This window comes from Rhinopithecus roxellana, chromosome 1 (assembly GCF_007565055.1).
Source record: "Rhinopithecus roxellana isolate Shanxi Qingling chromosome 1, ASM756505v1, whole genome shotgun sequence".
Taxonomy (NCBI): domain Eukaryota; kingdom Metazoa; phylum Chordata; class Mammalia; order Primates; family Cercopithecidae; genus Rhinopithecus; species Rhinopithecus roxellana.
In genome coordinates, this window is record NC_044549.1 from 128,698,216 (window position 1) to 128,712,782 (window position 14,567).

The 14,567-nt window shown below is 45.3% G+C and overlaps 1 protein-coding gene across 4 annotated transcripts in view; it reads left to right on the top strand.

The window, feature by feature from the left end:
- Nucleotides 1-471: 471 nt before the first annotated feature.
- The window catches only part of DGKG (diacylglycerol kinase gamma), a 220,282-nt gene continuing 206,186 nt past the window's right edge, over nt 472-14,567 (top strand). For 2 of the 4 annotated variants that reach the window (XM_010376605.2, XM_010376606.2), the window contains exon 1: nt 611-899. The gene's annotated coding sequence lies outside the window, so the exon portion shown is untranslated. Of the gene's footprint in view, nt 900-14,567 lie in introns of all 4 variants that reach the window. The other 2 variants (XM_010376604.2, XM_010376607.2) reach the window with 2 other exon arrangements.

Here is a 14,567-nt window from a genome sequence, read left to right on the forward strand (position 1 = left end):
GCCAGTCTCCACCGGGCTACAAGGAGAAAACCTTTTCAAGTTGAACGGCCACCAATCCACTGCCACCGAAGTCAAGGCTGTCAGAAATGTCCCTCTGGACAGAGCCGGTGATTTGGAGCCTAGAGATACTGAGTTCCTGGGAAACAAAGAGAGCTTGTTGATTTTATATTTTTATTTTTTCTTCGATTTGGTCTGGATATTGCAGGAACCTTGACTGGAGTTGAGAAAAGGAAATGCCCAGTCGCTATTTATTAAACAGTTATCCTTCGCTTCTGGGGTCAGGGGCCCTCTGGTACCCACCACTGTTGCATACTCTCCACACCCCTAAGCCTGTAACTCCTCCTCCCAAACCAAAGCCCTGACAGTAAAAAGCGTCCTAATGATGCCCGCGCCCAAGTTGCGCCAAAGGGGGTCAGGTTCCCATTGAGCGGTTCCACGTTCGTGTGTGCGCACGCGTGTGCATGTGTGGGCGCGCGTGTCTGTGTGTGCCGTGTGTGTACGCGCGCGCGCCGGTGTGTGTGGCGGGGGCGGGCTCTGCGCCCGGGGGCAGGGCTCCGCAGTAAGAGTGGCAGCTGGACTTGCCAGGCTGCGAGGGGCAGGGCACAGAGCCGCAGTGCCGTAGTAGCGGGCCACAGAGATAGACGGCTTTGGAGCTGCGGAACCCCGAGCACAGGGTGAAGACCCCGGCGCTGCCAATCACAGCCTGGCCTCCTGGTCTCCGCGGCACCCACTCGGGCTGCATCCCCCTCCCCCGAGAGGGCTGCGCGGGCGGGAAGACGCCCAGACGCCAGCTTCGGTCCCCTTTCTGTCTCTCGGTTCCTCTTTCCTCCCAAGTAAGGGAATAAACCGCGAGGAAGGAGCGCCCCGGGCCACCGCGCAACCAAGTGTTGCCTGGTGAGGTAAGACGGCAGCCGGCGCGGTGGAGGGGGTCCCCGGCTCAGGGAGCGCCCGGTGCAGCAACTTGGAAAAGGAGGGCAAAGCGGGAGCGGGTCCCGCGGCCAGGGAAGGGGCTGCAGCCAAAGCCACGGCGCCCACGCCGACAGTTCCACCTGCCACAAAGCCCTGCAGGAAGGGATGCCCCGCTCGAGGGGCGCAGGCTTGGGGAAGGCACAGGGTGGGGCTCGGCTCTCCCTGCGACTGAGAGGCCCCTCAAGCCTCAAAGCTGTGCGGGTGGGAGGCGGCCTTTCTCCAGGCAGTTTGCGAAAGCAACTGGTCGGATTTCCTTCTTCTGGTCTTACCTTGGCTCCTTGATATCCAGTTGGCGCTCCAGGCAGTCCGAGAAGCAGGGGCTGCTTTTCCTAATGTCTGGTCGCCAAAGCCTCCGACCGTCCCGCGGGGTTCTAGGACTTTGGGGGCACTCCACAAAGCCCCCGGGCAGGGCGACTTAAAGCGAAGCTGAAGAGAACACGGACACCTCAGAGAATAAAGGAGGGAAGGGCCAGGAAGAGAATCTAAGGTTGATCTGTGTAGTCTCAGAGTCACAAGATGTTTCTGTGTGTGTTTGTGTGCTGAGGGGTGCGTACCCAGAGTCACCTGTGGTGCCTTCGCAGACTCCACCGGTCCTCCTCCCCTTGCCTAGCCTGAGATTTTCTTCTTTTGAACTAGTGGAATAGAATTAGGGGAAGGGACTGTGGAGTTCTAAAAAGCCCTACAGGTGATTTGACGTGCTGCCCCCATCCCCACCATCACTGCAGTGGAAAGCGTGGGACCAGAGCTAGAACCATCTCCCAGATTAGAGGGATCCAGCTGCGGAACTGAGGGCGGCGGTCGAGATCCCTCCCCTAGTCGCCCCCCGCGGCGGGAGGGTCTGCTGCAGCGTCGGGCGATTTGTGGCTGCGCCGCAGTGGTGCCCGGGAGCGCTGTGAACCCGTGGGCGCGCTCTCCCGCGCTGCGCCGCCGCTACCTCCTCGGACTTCATTAGCATACGATGACCTCTCTGTAGGGAGGAGGGCCTGGGAGGGCTGTTTGTCATTCCTTTATTTCGGAGGCTTGGGGGACAACACTTTGGATCTGGAGGTGAACACCGGGGGAGTCATGATGAGAGACAGCGGTCAGGACACAGGACTGGAAACGGACCCCTGGTCTTGATGGGGGAATCAACTTTGTTATTTTGGTGCTTGGGATTCTCTGTCTGTAAAATACAGCTGGCAGAGCCACTTGCTGGCACACAGGGCACCCTGGTTGTCAGTGAAAGAAATTAGATCATAGAGGGCAAATGTCGAGGTTTGGTCATGAACCCAGGCACAGACACACACCCCTTTATGTTTTATGTCCCTCTCATTCCAGGCATGTGTCTGACATAGGAAAGTACTCCACTGTTTGTCATATTAAAAGGCTACATTTGCTGGAGATTCCAATACGAATATAAATTATACTCCTTAAATAAAGCGGCTGCAACTAAGCTAACTTCCCTGTGGTACTCCTGATCTATGTCTTTTTTGCCAATCACCCCACTTAACGTTTACAGCCAGCACTATAGGCATTACTACAGGTATTTTTCTGGGAGGGGCTTTAGAGTGGGAAGCTAGTAGATGAGTCTTTCCTAGCTTAGAATTTTATGTAGTGGTTGGTTCAGATCAACCAAGACATGGGGAGAAAACGATAAACATCAGCGTGTCTTCAAATCTAGACTCTCAGAGATGGGAGTAACTACTAAGATCATCTGTTCCACCTCCCCCAACCTCTCCAAGTCCCCAGGCAACACCATCAACAGATGGCAAGGATCCCTCCAACCTGGACACTCCCAGAGGCCCAGGCTGTGCATGTGTGAGCGTCTACGAGGAAAGAAACCAGAAGCCAGCAACTGTTCCTTCTCCTACTGGTGGGAGTTGGTAGATGCTGGCCCCACCTCCTTCCCTGGAAGAGAAAGGGGAAAAGGGTGGGGAAGTACCCTTTCTTTGTGGTAAAACTCTAAAACTTTTTAAATGTCTATCTTATTGTATTACATCATTATAATGTACTCTTTTGGTATAAAAGTATTTCATGCTCACTGCCAAAAAATTGGGAAGTTGAAAAGTATGCAAAGAACAAATCAATCACCCTTGATCCTACCACTCCCATCCCACACTGTTAATATACTGGCATATTTTCTTTCTATCTATTTTTATGCCTTGAAATCATACAATCCATACAGAGCCAGCATTTATTGGGCGCCTAAGAAGTATACTTTACATGCTCTTAAATTTTGTATGCATTATGTCCTTTTATCCTCAGGAGGCCCTCTGAGGTGAGTACTATTATTATCAATACCATTTTTCTAGGGTTGCATTTTTCTAGGGTTCTAAGAGTTCAGGTGACTTGTCCGAGTTACATGGCTAGTACGTGGCAGAATCGAGATTCAAATCCAGGTTGTCTGACTCAAAAGTTTGGTTGCTCAGCCTCTGTAGCTATTGCTTCTCTGCTTTTCTTCTGAGTTAGTGTTGTAGCAAACGACCTTTCATGAACATTGTTTTCCTGGCTGCATATTATTACACTGTCAGTTATTTAAGTTGCTTCCTGTCTTTAGCAACTACAAATAACTCTGGGCAAAGTCTTTACTGCACACATTTCCCATTACTTCCTTTGGATAGATTCCTAGAAATAGATCACCAGGCTAAAGGGCATGAATGTTTTAAGGCTCACAGTATCTATGAGAAGCCACTTTTCAAAAAGGGTACACTAATTTACGATTCCATTCACCAGAAGCAACTCAGCCATAGTTAAAGCAGATGACCCTTAGGAATTCAAATAGGCCAAGGCCTCATATGACCAAAGCCACGTCACATGAGCATTCTTCAGTCTCATGGAAGAAGGAATCACACATAGCACCCTGCTTTACACACTCAGGAGGGATTCTGGAAACCATACAACATAAAGCTATACCTGTTTTTATGTGAGCAAGTATCAGCTGCAGAATTCTCTAGCTAAATGTCACATACTAACTTGGAACAAATCAAACCATCATGTAAAATATATAAAGGTGTATAATGTCCCACGTCTCCATACAAGTAATTGTAACAACACTCACTCCTATGAACGCGCATCATGATCACAGCCAGATTCAGCAAGCTTAACCCTCAGCAACAACTTCTTCACACACTGGCCATATTCAAAAAGTTATTTATTTGTACCAAATATCAGAATTCCACAGCCAAACCATAGTGCGAGCTGATGTCACTTTATAAGTAACAGAGTTCATCTGACTAAAAAAAAAATCACGGCTAGTAACTATTAATAGTAATAAAACAATTTAAAAATAAGGTTATACCCATCATTTAAAAAAAAGTCCCCAGGTAGAAACAAAATGTGGCTGGAAGAAGAGAGATTGAATTAGGCAATACAACACACACACACACACACACACACACACACACACACACACACGGGTTAGAAGAAAACAAATTGGCCCTAACTACGAGTTGTTCCTAGAGCCTCGTTGATCTCCAAGCCACCTCTGCCACCAGCAGTGGGTTTAGTAGCCCTGGAATATAATCTGTTGTTGCTCCCACTCTGAGATCAACTTACGCAAGATTCAGCTCAGGTCCTGAAACATCTTTCAGGGAAGCCCACCCTACAGACTTCCTGAATCCGTAGCACCTGTGCATAAGCTTACCTCGCTATGGTGAAGTCACTTATTTGCATATCTCCCACTGAACCATGAACCCCCGGAAGGCAGAAACCATGTCTAATTCTTTTCTGTATCCCCAGCACCTGAGATAGTGCCAATCCATAGTCAACAATTAAATGTGATGAATGAACAAATAACAGGATTTTCCACATCCTGTACTGGATGCTTTATGTGCATTTTTCTTTCAGTGTACCTTATTCTGCTTAGGCTAGTCAGTCCCAAAAACGTACCTGAAAGGTGTCTAGAGCTGTGCTGTCTGTTTTCACATGTGACTATTTCCGTGTTTAACTTTAGTTCATTAAAATTAAATGAAATTTAAAATTCAGTTCCTCAGTTATACCAGTCACATTGCTAGTGCTTACATGCTGCATGTGACTTCTGGCTACCATATTGGAGAATGCACATTTAGAAGATTTCCATCATTGCAAAAAGTTTAACTGGACTGTGCTAGAGTGTAAGCTTGGTGCAAGCAAAGTGTGTGTCTCTGTCTGCTGTGTTTTCTACTGTGTCCTCAGCACTAGCACAGTGCCTAGCCCAGAAGAGATGAGGGAGAGAAAGATAAAGGAGGGATGGTGGTAGTAAATGTTGTGGTAATATTAGCAATAGCACTTATTGGGTCCCGACTCTGCATCCCACATTGTGCTATGTTTTGTACATGCATAGCTTCACCTGATATTCACGTCACTATACACCTGGTATTAACCCCATCTCACAGATAAGGAAATTGAGTCTCAGAAAGTTTCAGTAATTTGCCTGTGGTCACAAAGCTGATAGGAGAGACTGAGATTGAAACTCAGGTCCATATGATTTCAAAGCCTTTTCTCTTTATTTATCTCCTCTTTTTTCTTGGGCTTTTTGCATTTCTGCCTCAATAACTGTGTGGTGATGTGGATGAGGATTGCCACCATCATGGTTTCCTGGGAAATCAGAGAAAGGGGACTTTTGAAAGCTTTCCAAAAGAAACAATGGGTATAATTTATTACTCTGAATGACATATCAAGAGTGCAAAATTTTGCTCAGGGTCTCAAGAGAACTTGTCCCTGGATGGGTGAGGGAGGGAGAAAGGAACCCACCCATAGTGTGGCCTGACCGGGGGACCAAAACCTACAAGAGCAGACCCAGTCAACCACCATAGTCTGTACTTCTCCTCAGGGAGTCCTGAACCAGCTCTCAAGATCTTGCAGCCCGTTAATGGGGTAACTTGGCTCTCAACTCCCTGGCCAATGCCCTTTTCACTGCTCCACCCTACCTCATGAGCCATTTGCTCCAGTGCCCTCACTATTATTATCATCACTCTTGTCCTAGTTTTCTCTAATTTCTTTATTCTTAAAGAATAAAGTGCAAAATTTCAAGGGAGTCCTAATCAGCATGGAGAAGACTGAAATTACCACCTCCTCATTCTATTTCCTATTTCTATTAAAACTCTTTAAGGTCTAATTATGAATCTATACCATTGATACCTGTTGAGCTTAACATCACCTGAAGTAACCCAATTCTCTTTTAAACCTGCTCTTGAACTGGAACTGTGTTGTCCACCTGCTCGCCTTCACCCCATACTTGCCCACACCCCCTCACAGTCACTCTAGATAGAGACTGTGCAGTATTTCTCATTTTATCTTGTTCAATTCAGTCTGCCTTGCCAACTTGCCCAGATAATTCTGGCTGTGATTCTATCATCCAGTGTATTTACTGGCCCTCTCAGCCAGCTTCCTACCATCTCTGAATCTGATGAGCATGACCTCTTCATCTAAGTCATCAATAAATATAATGAACACTATAGGATTCTGAGGCATTCCATGCATGTTTCCTAAACATAGATATTAATTCAATAATTAAACAGCACTTAGAAAATTTATTCAGCTTTCTGTACTACAACTGAGCCCATATTTCTTCCTCTTTTTCAGCATTATTAGAGGAATCTTATCAAAGGTCTTGATAAAGTCCAAATATTCTTCATCACTGGTATTTCCTTGATCTTCTGTCCAATAATCTTGTCAAGAAGCAATTCTGTTGGTCTGACATAAACTAATTTCAGTGATTCCATGTTGGTTCCTTCAATCCTAAAAGCTCATTCCAAATCCCATTCCAGAATGTTTCCTGGAATTAACATCAGTCCCTCAAATTAAGACATTTTTATAGATTTTCCCATTTTAAAGAGTAGAACTTTATTTCTCATGAGGGTGATGGTAGTGGTGGTGATGATGGTGGTAATGGTGGTGATGGTGGTGGTAGGACACTGATGCTGGTGCTGGTGGTGGTGATGGTGGTAATGGGGGTAATGATGGTGGTGGTAGGATGGTGATGCTGGTGTTGGTGGTGGTGGTAAAAGTGGTGGCAGTACTAGGGGTGATTACTGTGGTGGTGGTGGTGGTAGTGATGATGGAGGCGATGATGTTGGAATGTGATGGTGGGGGTGACGATGGGGGGTGTGATGGTGGTGGTGGTGGTTGTGGGGTGATGGTGGTGGGAGTAATGGTGGTAAGGTGGTGGTGGTGGTGATAGTGGTGATGATGGTAGTGGCAGTGGAGGTGGTGGTGGTGATAGTGGTGATGGTAGTGGTGGTAGAGGGTGACAGTAATTGTGGTGATGATCATGGTGGTGGTAGTGATGTTGATGGTGGTGGTGGTAGCAATAGTCGTGATGGTAGTGGTGGTGGTGACGATCGTGGTGGTGAGAGTAGTGTTGGTGGTGGTGGTGGTGGTGATAGTGGTGATGGTAGTGGTGGTGGGGGGTGACAATATTGGTGGTGATGATGATTGTGGTGGTGGTAGTGGTGTTGATGGTGGTGGTAGCAATAGTCGTGATGGTAGTAGTGGTGGTGGTGATGATCATGGTGGCGGGAGTAGTGTTGATGGTGGTGATGGTGATGGTAGTGATGGTGGGGTGGTGACAATATTGGTGATGATCATGGTGGTGGTAGTGGTGTTGATGGTGGTGGTAGCAGTAGTTGTGATGGTAGTGGTGGTGGTGGTGATGATCATGGCAATGGTAGTGGTGGTGGTGGTGGCACTGGTGATGGTAGTTGTGTGGGGAGTTGATGGTGTTGGTGTTGGTGGTGGTATTGATGGTGGTGGTGATAGTTGTGGGGGTGATGGTGGTGACAATGATAATGGTCGTTGGGGGCGGGGTAACGATGGTAATAGTAGTGGCTTCTTTATGATTCTGAACAAATTAAGGAGCATGGTCTAATTACGTCAATTGCACACTGTCTCAGCACCCTGGGATGTTATTCAATTAGGATAAGAGATATATATTAATTTGGGACAGATCTAAGAATTTCTGGCATCATAGAAAACAAGATCAGACAAACAGCCAAGAGAGCATCTGGTTCTAAGCCTTCATCCTGAGAAATAAGGAAACCCCCATCAAAAGAAGTGCCCTGCCTGGGGCTACCCAGCCAGAACAGGAGCCAGGGTCTTGCCACTCTGACCAGTGCCTTCTCCAGGGCATAACTCCTCTTTTCACTTTCTTTTCTGAAGAAGCTTAAGGCTTTGTTTCCTGCAAAAATATCCATTTCTCCTCTTGGAATTCGCCTCTTGAGTCACTGATGCTTCAGTGAAAGTTAAAGATTCTTTCCTGGAATCATGATGTGTAAGAGAAAAGAAGGAAAGAGCTTAAGCGCTCTCATTCTCCAAGTGAAAAAAGGAGGCATCTAGAAAAGTCTGCTGTGGCAAGAAAACGGATGGAAGAGAAAAACTCAATGGCCACACAGCAGCTGACAAAACCCAGACTTGCCTGCCCAGTTAATCATTGGGTCCATCACTCCTTTCTGCGTGGTTTGCATAGGAAGTTTTCTTCTCACCTGGGGCAGAGACAGTGTCGTCTACACAGAAACCAAGTTTTCACTTTGCTGATGGCTGATCTGGGGTGAAGGTTCCAAGTAGCCAAAGGTCAGTGAGGCCACTTTGATCCTGAGATGCTGAAATACTTGAAATGTTTTTGGCCTAAATGTTTCCATTTCCTGCTGCATTTCTCCACCCCTCTGCTCTGGGAACAGTGGCTCATAGTACTTCACCAGCTCCCTCATGCCCCTGCCTTGAGGTTAAAGTAAATAAGCTAGAGAAAGCTCTTTCCAACTCCCATAAGACCAGAGTGTCCCTTCCTTGGGAGTCACACAAAATAGTTACTCTCATCTAGCCCCCCAAACTCCCCATCCTAAAGTCTCTTCAACAAGGATGTTCCTGATACCCAGAACCTGACATAAAGATATTCACTGGTGGAAGTCAGTCTCCTCCCTTTTCTCATGCCAGCATGTCCAGCAGGGCTGGATGATCATGAAGTGATCTTTCTCAACTATTAGGAAGCCAGTAGCCGTATGTTCCTATAGGGGAAAAAGTCCCACTGTGCCCCAAAGACCACACTGTTCTTTAATCCCTAAATTATGCAAACCATAGCAATGCTCTCCTGAGGATGCTCCATCATTTAACCAATGTTCAATCAGTAAATATGTGCTGAACACTCACTTCATGCTAGTCACAGGACTCATTTCTGGGGATAGGACCAACTGGGTTTCCAGGAGCTGAGTGGAACAGTGTGTGTGTGTGTGTGTGTGTGTGTGTGTGTGTGTGTGTGTGTGTATTGTTTTGAGATGGAGTCTCGCTCTGTCGCCCAGACTGAAGTGCAGTGGTGCAATCTCAGCTCATTGCAACCTCCGCCTCCCAGATTCAAGCAGTTCTCCTGCCTCAACCTCCTGAGTAACTGAGATTACAGACATATGCCATCACATCTGCTAATTTTTGTATTTTTGATACAGAAGGGGTTTCACCATGTTCAGGCTGGTCTCAAACTCCTGACCTCAGGTGATCTGCCCTCCTAATCTCCCAAAGTGCTGGGATTACAGGAATAAGCCACCATGCCCAGCCAGAGTCAATCTTTAGATGAGAGTCAGGGGAGGGTCACATCCCCAGCCCGGGAAGGTATTGGACCTAGGAAATCAGGTAATACTCTCTGGAGTAGATGAGCTTGAACTAAAATTTAAAGGATGCGTGAAGTTAAGTGAAGGAATGAGGGTAAGAAATTCTAGGTAAAGGGAACCATGTATGCAAAGCTAGTTCTTGTTGTCTATGCTTCAGTGTTGCTGGAGCAAAAACTGTGAGTCAGGAAGTTATGGGAGATGAGTCTGGAAATGTGGACAGGAGCTGGGCCATGGAGGGTCTCATTTGTCACATTAAAGTGTGCGTTTTTTTTTTTTTTTTTTTTTTTTTTTGTAGCTAGTGCTGAGCAGAGGGGCACTGAGAACTCATAAGTGGGGACTGATGTGGCCACGTTTTAACATTAGAGCAACCCCTCAGGCTGCTGTCTTGGAAGGAGAGAAGATGGAAAGTGAGGCTGCCCCTGAGAGGCTTTTGAGGGAGTTCCAGGCAGATGAGGACTAAACCAATGGCAGTACAGGTGGAGTGGGGGAAAGAACTTGTAACTGAGTGTATGTGAGGGGGCTGAGGGAGGCAGAGAAGTCAAAGGTGGCCACCAAGCTCCTACACCTGGGAGGATAGTGGTTTCATTGACCAAGAGAATCTGGGAACAGGAGCAGGTGTGGGGTTAGGTAACGAGTTCAGTTCAGGGCACGTTAACTTTGAGGTTTCAGTGAGAGATCCAGATGGGCATGTAATTGGATAGACGAGCTCCCTGGCTAGAGGCCCAGATAAGGACATCCTCCGTGCAAGTGGTGGGTGAAACTGTGAAAACTCATGAGATCAGGGGAGAGTCGATTTTCATGTATCTTGATCTATGTATTGCCAGTACCTGAAAGATCCATGTCAATGAGGTCCATGCCTATCTAATAACGGAAAGAAATGTCTCACAGTGTTGAGAGTCTGGGCTTGGCAACTGAGCTGTCCCAGTAGCCATTTATTGACTCAGACCAATGTCCACTTCTGCCAGGTGCATGGTCAAGCAGGGCGGTGGCTTACAGAAACACTTATGCTCATCTTCCATATTAGAGCTCACAGATTTGTAAGCAGGGTCTTTCTCTCTAAGCCAGTGGTTCTCAACTCTGTTTAACATTAACATTGCCGGGGGCGGGGGGCGGGCCTTGAAAAAGCACCAGTTGTAGGTCCCACTCCCAGAGACGCTAAGTTAATTGGTCTGGGGTCAAAGCTTGGGCCTCAGTACTTTTTTACGTCTCCTAGTGCTATCAACTATGCCAGTGTTCAGAAGAGTTAAGAACCATTGCTAAACAAAAAATTCAGTGATTTCTCAAATTACACAGCTTTTAATTCCTTAGCTCCTCTGGTAAATCTCCTACGTGTGCATTACAGTTTCTATAAAAACTACTTTAAGGTGTCAGAACTGAAACTGGGTCTGCACACCAGCCATGGTTTTGCTTGCGTGTTATCCCTGTTTTTGTATTCAGTGGGTATTTCTCCCTCATGCCTGCAAGGCTCATGAAAACTTTGTCAAGTCTCCTGCACATACATCCACTGTCTACCACATTTCCCTGAGTTATATAACTAATGTACCTGTCAAGGAGATGTAAGAATCACCTGCCATGACTTCTTGGTGAACCTTGGTTAGTTCCAAGGGATCATTCCCTTCTCTTTTAACTGCTAACACGTCACCACTGAACCCAGCAGTTCTCTAATTTTCATTTGCATTAGAACTTCCTAGAGATTTCTTTTGTAATGAAATGTGGATCCCAAGGCTCTCTCCTCAGAGACTCTGAGCCAGAGGTGTGGGAAAGGAGCCTTGAACCAGCATTTTTAACCAGTACTTAGGGTAATTATGGTGCGGGGATACCACCTTCAAAAAATAAGACCTTAAAAATGAAAAATGAAGCATATACATTTAACTCTTAACCTTCCATGATTTTTATTGAAATAACCAAATTAATATATAAATATTTGGGTATTGGCCGGGCGCGGTAGCTCAAGCCTGTAATCCCAGCACTTTGGGAGGCCGAGACGGGCGGATCACGAGGTCAGGAGATCGAGACCATCCTGGCTAACACGGTGAAACCCCGTCTCTACTAAAAAATACAAAAAACTAGCCGGGCGACGTGGCGGCGCCTGTAGTCCCAGCTACCCGGGAGGCTGAGACAGGAGAATGGGGTGAACCCGGGAGGCGGAGCTTGCAGTGAGCTGAGATCTGGCCATAGCACTCCAGCCTGGGTGACAGAGCGAGACTCCTTCTCAAAAAAAAAAAAAAGAAAAAAAAAAAAATATTTGGGTATTTTTGTTACAGTACTGACAACTAGCAAAGGATATCAATATAATCCACATGTCAGACGTTTTGAAAACATTCCATAATAAAGAGTGTTCACAATAGTGATTGAGGGAAAGACCAACCAACTGTAAGTCATCAGAATGGAAGGACAAGTTGGCCTGGAGATCAAATGAAAAGTACTCCTAGAAGAATTCCACTAACATCTCCAAAGGTAAAGCATCAGAGGCTGCAGAGAATGGAATAAATGTTTGAAAACCGCATATCTGAAAAAGAATTAAAGTCCAGAATATATAGAGAACTCCCAAAACTAAACAACAGCAACAACAAAAAAAAACAATTCAAAAATTGATAAAGAATTTGAAAGACATTTCTCCAAAAAAGATATATGAATAGCAAATAAGCACATGAAAAGAAGTTCAGTGTCATGAATCGTCAGGGACCTGTAAGTCAAAACCACAATGAGATGCCACTTCATACCCATTAGGATAGCTATTATGTATATTTTTTAAAAGAACAGAAAATAACAAGTGTTGGCAGGATGTAGAGCAATTAGAACTCTTGTACACTGCTGATGGGAAGGTGAAGTGGTACAGTCACTATGGAAAACAACACAATGGGTCCTCAAAAAATTGAAAATAGAATCACTGTATGATCCAGCAATCACACCTCTAGGTACATACCCCCCAAAATTGAAAGCAGGAACATGAAGAGGTACTTGTACATCCATGTTTATAACAGCATTCTTCACAATAGCTAAGAGGTAAAAGTGACCTAAATGTTCCCTTATGGATGACTGGATAAACAAAATGTGGTAAATGCATACAATTAAATATTATTCAGCTTTAAATGTGAATGAAATTCGGACACATACTGCAACATGCAACCTTGAAAACATTACACTAAATGAAATAATCCAGTCACAAAAGAAAAAATACTGCACATTCCACTCATATGAAGTACTTACAGTAGTCAAATTCATAGAGATAGAAAGTAGAATGATAGCTGCCAGGCTGTGGTGGTGGGAAAGAATGGATACTTATCATTTAATGCCACAGTTTGTTTTGCAAGATGAAAAAGCTCTGTGGAAGGCTGGGCATGGTGGCTCATACCTGTAATCCCAGCACTTTGGGAGGCCAATGCAGGTGGGTCACCTGAGGTCAGGAGTTCGAGACCAGCCTGGCCAACATGACGAAACCCCATCTCTACTTAAAAACAACAACAACAACAATTAACCAAGCGTAGTGGCACACACCTGTATCCCAGCTATTCGGGAGGCTGAGGCATGAGAATCACTTGAACCTGGAAGGTGGAGGTTGCAGTGAGCTGTGATTGCACCACTGCACTCCAGCCTGGGCAACACAGTGAGACCCTGTCTCAAAAAAAAAAAAAAGGTTCTGTGGATGGATGATGGCGATGGTTGCACAACAATGTAACTGTTACTTAATGATACTGAACTGTACACTTAAAGATGGTTAGATGGTAACTTTTATGTTATGCATATTTTGCCATGTAAAAAAACTTTAAAAAGTGGCAAGAGCTACAGGAACGCTAGGTAGGCAGGCAATGGGAAACACATCTCAATCAAATGCATCCAGTGGTCCCTCAGATGTGCCTTGTGCTGGGGCCGTGGGACTCACTTTGTGAAGCTCATGAAAACAATATCTAGCAGTTCCAAAGGAGGGAGACATCTAAGAATGCAAAGCTAATGTCACTCTTTAAAATAGATGCTAAAAAAAGAAAGAGAGAACATAAACTTAAAAATCTCCAAGTTATATTTATAGAGATTTAAGAGGATATAGCAGGAACTATCAAAATGGAGCAATCTGAAAGAGAGCAATCTGAGATTGTGAAACTTTGCCTACTTTGAAATGAAAAATATTTTGCAGAATTAAAATCATGCAGTGGAAGCACAAACATTGGAACAATGCAGAAAGCTAAAGACAAGGAAGAATTCTGACAAAAAACATGAAAGTGAAATAATGAGGGGAAAATGGAGGCTACTATTCAATACATTAAACATATAAATACAGAACTTCCAGGAAAAGAAACAATACAAGGTGTTATAATAAAAAGTACAGGCAGCTGAGGCAGGAGGATCACTTAAGCCCAGAAGGTCAAGGCTGTAGTGAGCCAAGACCGCCACATGGCACTCCAGCCTGAGTGACAGAGCGAGACCTGCCTCTAATTTTTTTTTTTAACTTTAATTTACCATGGCACATGTGTATCTACGTAACAAACCTGCATATTCTCCACATGTATCCTGGAACTTAGATTTAAAGAAATTTTTAAGTTAAAAAAAATTTTTTTCCTGACATTAGTTCAAAATGCTTCATGTGTACCAAGAAAAATTAAAAGTATTTTCTGGTGAAAATTATTAATTATAAGAAAAAAATCTGTTGGTATGAAAACAGAAAAACAATGTTTTATTTTCAAAGAAAAAATAAGCAAGTGTCAGACATTCTGCAACACTAAATATCAGAAAGAAGTTGAGGTATGACTATGGAATTATGGGGTAGTAAGATAATGAGCCAAGCGGTGCCGTAACTCATGCCTATAAATCAAGCACTTTGGGAGGCCAAGGCAGGCAGTCATTTGAGCCCAGGAGTTTGAAACCAGCCTGACCAACATGGCAAAACCCCATCTCTACTAGAAATACAAAAATTAGCCAGGAATGGTGATGCTCACCTGTAGTCCCAGCTACTCGGGAGGCTGAGGTGGAAGGATCACCTGAGCCCAAGAGGTGGAGACTGCAGTGAGATGCAGTGAGATGAGTTCAGACTGCACTCCAGCCTGAACAACA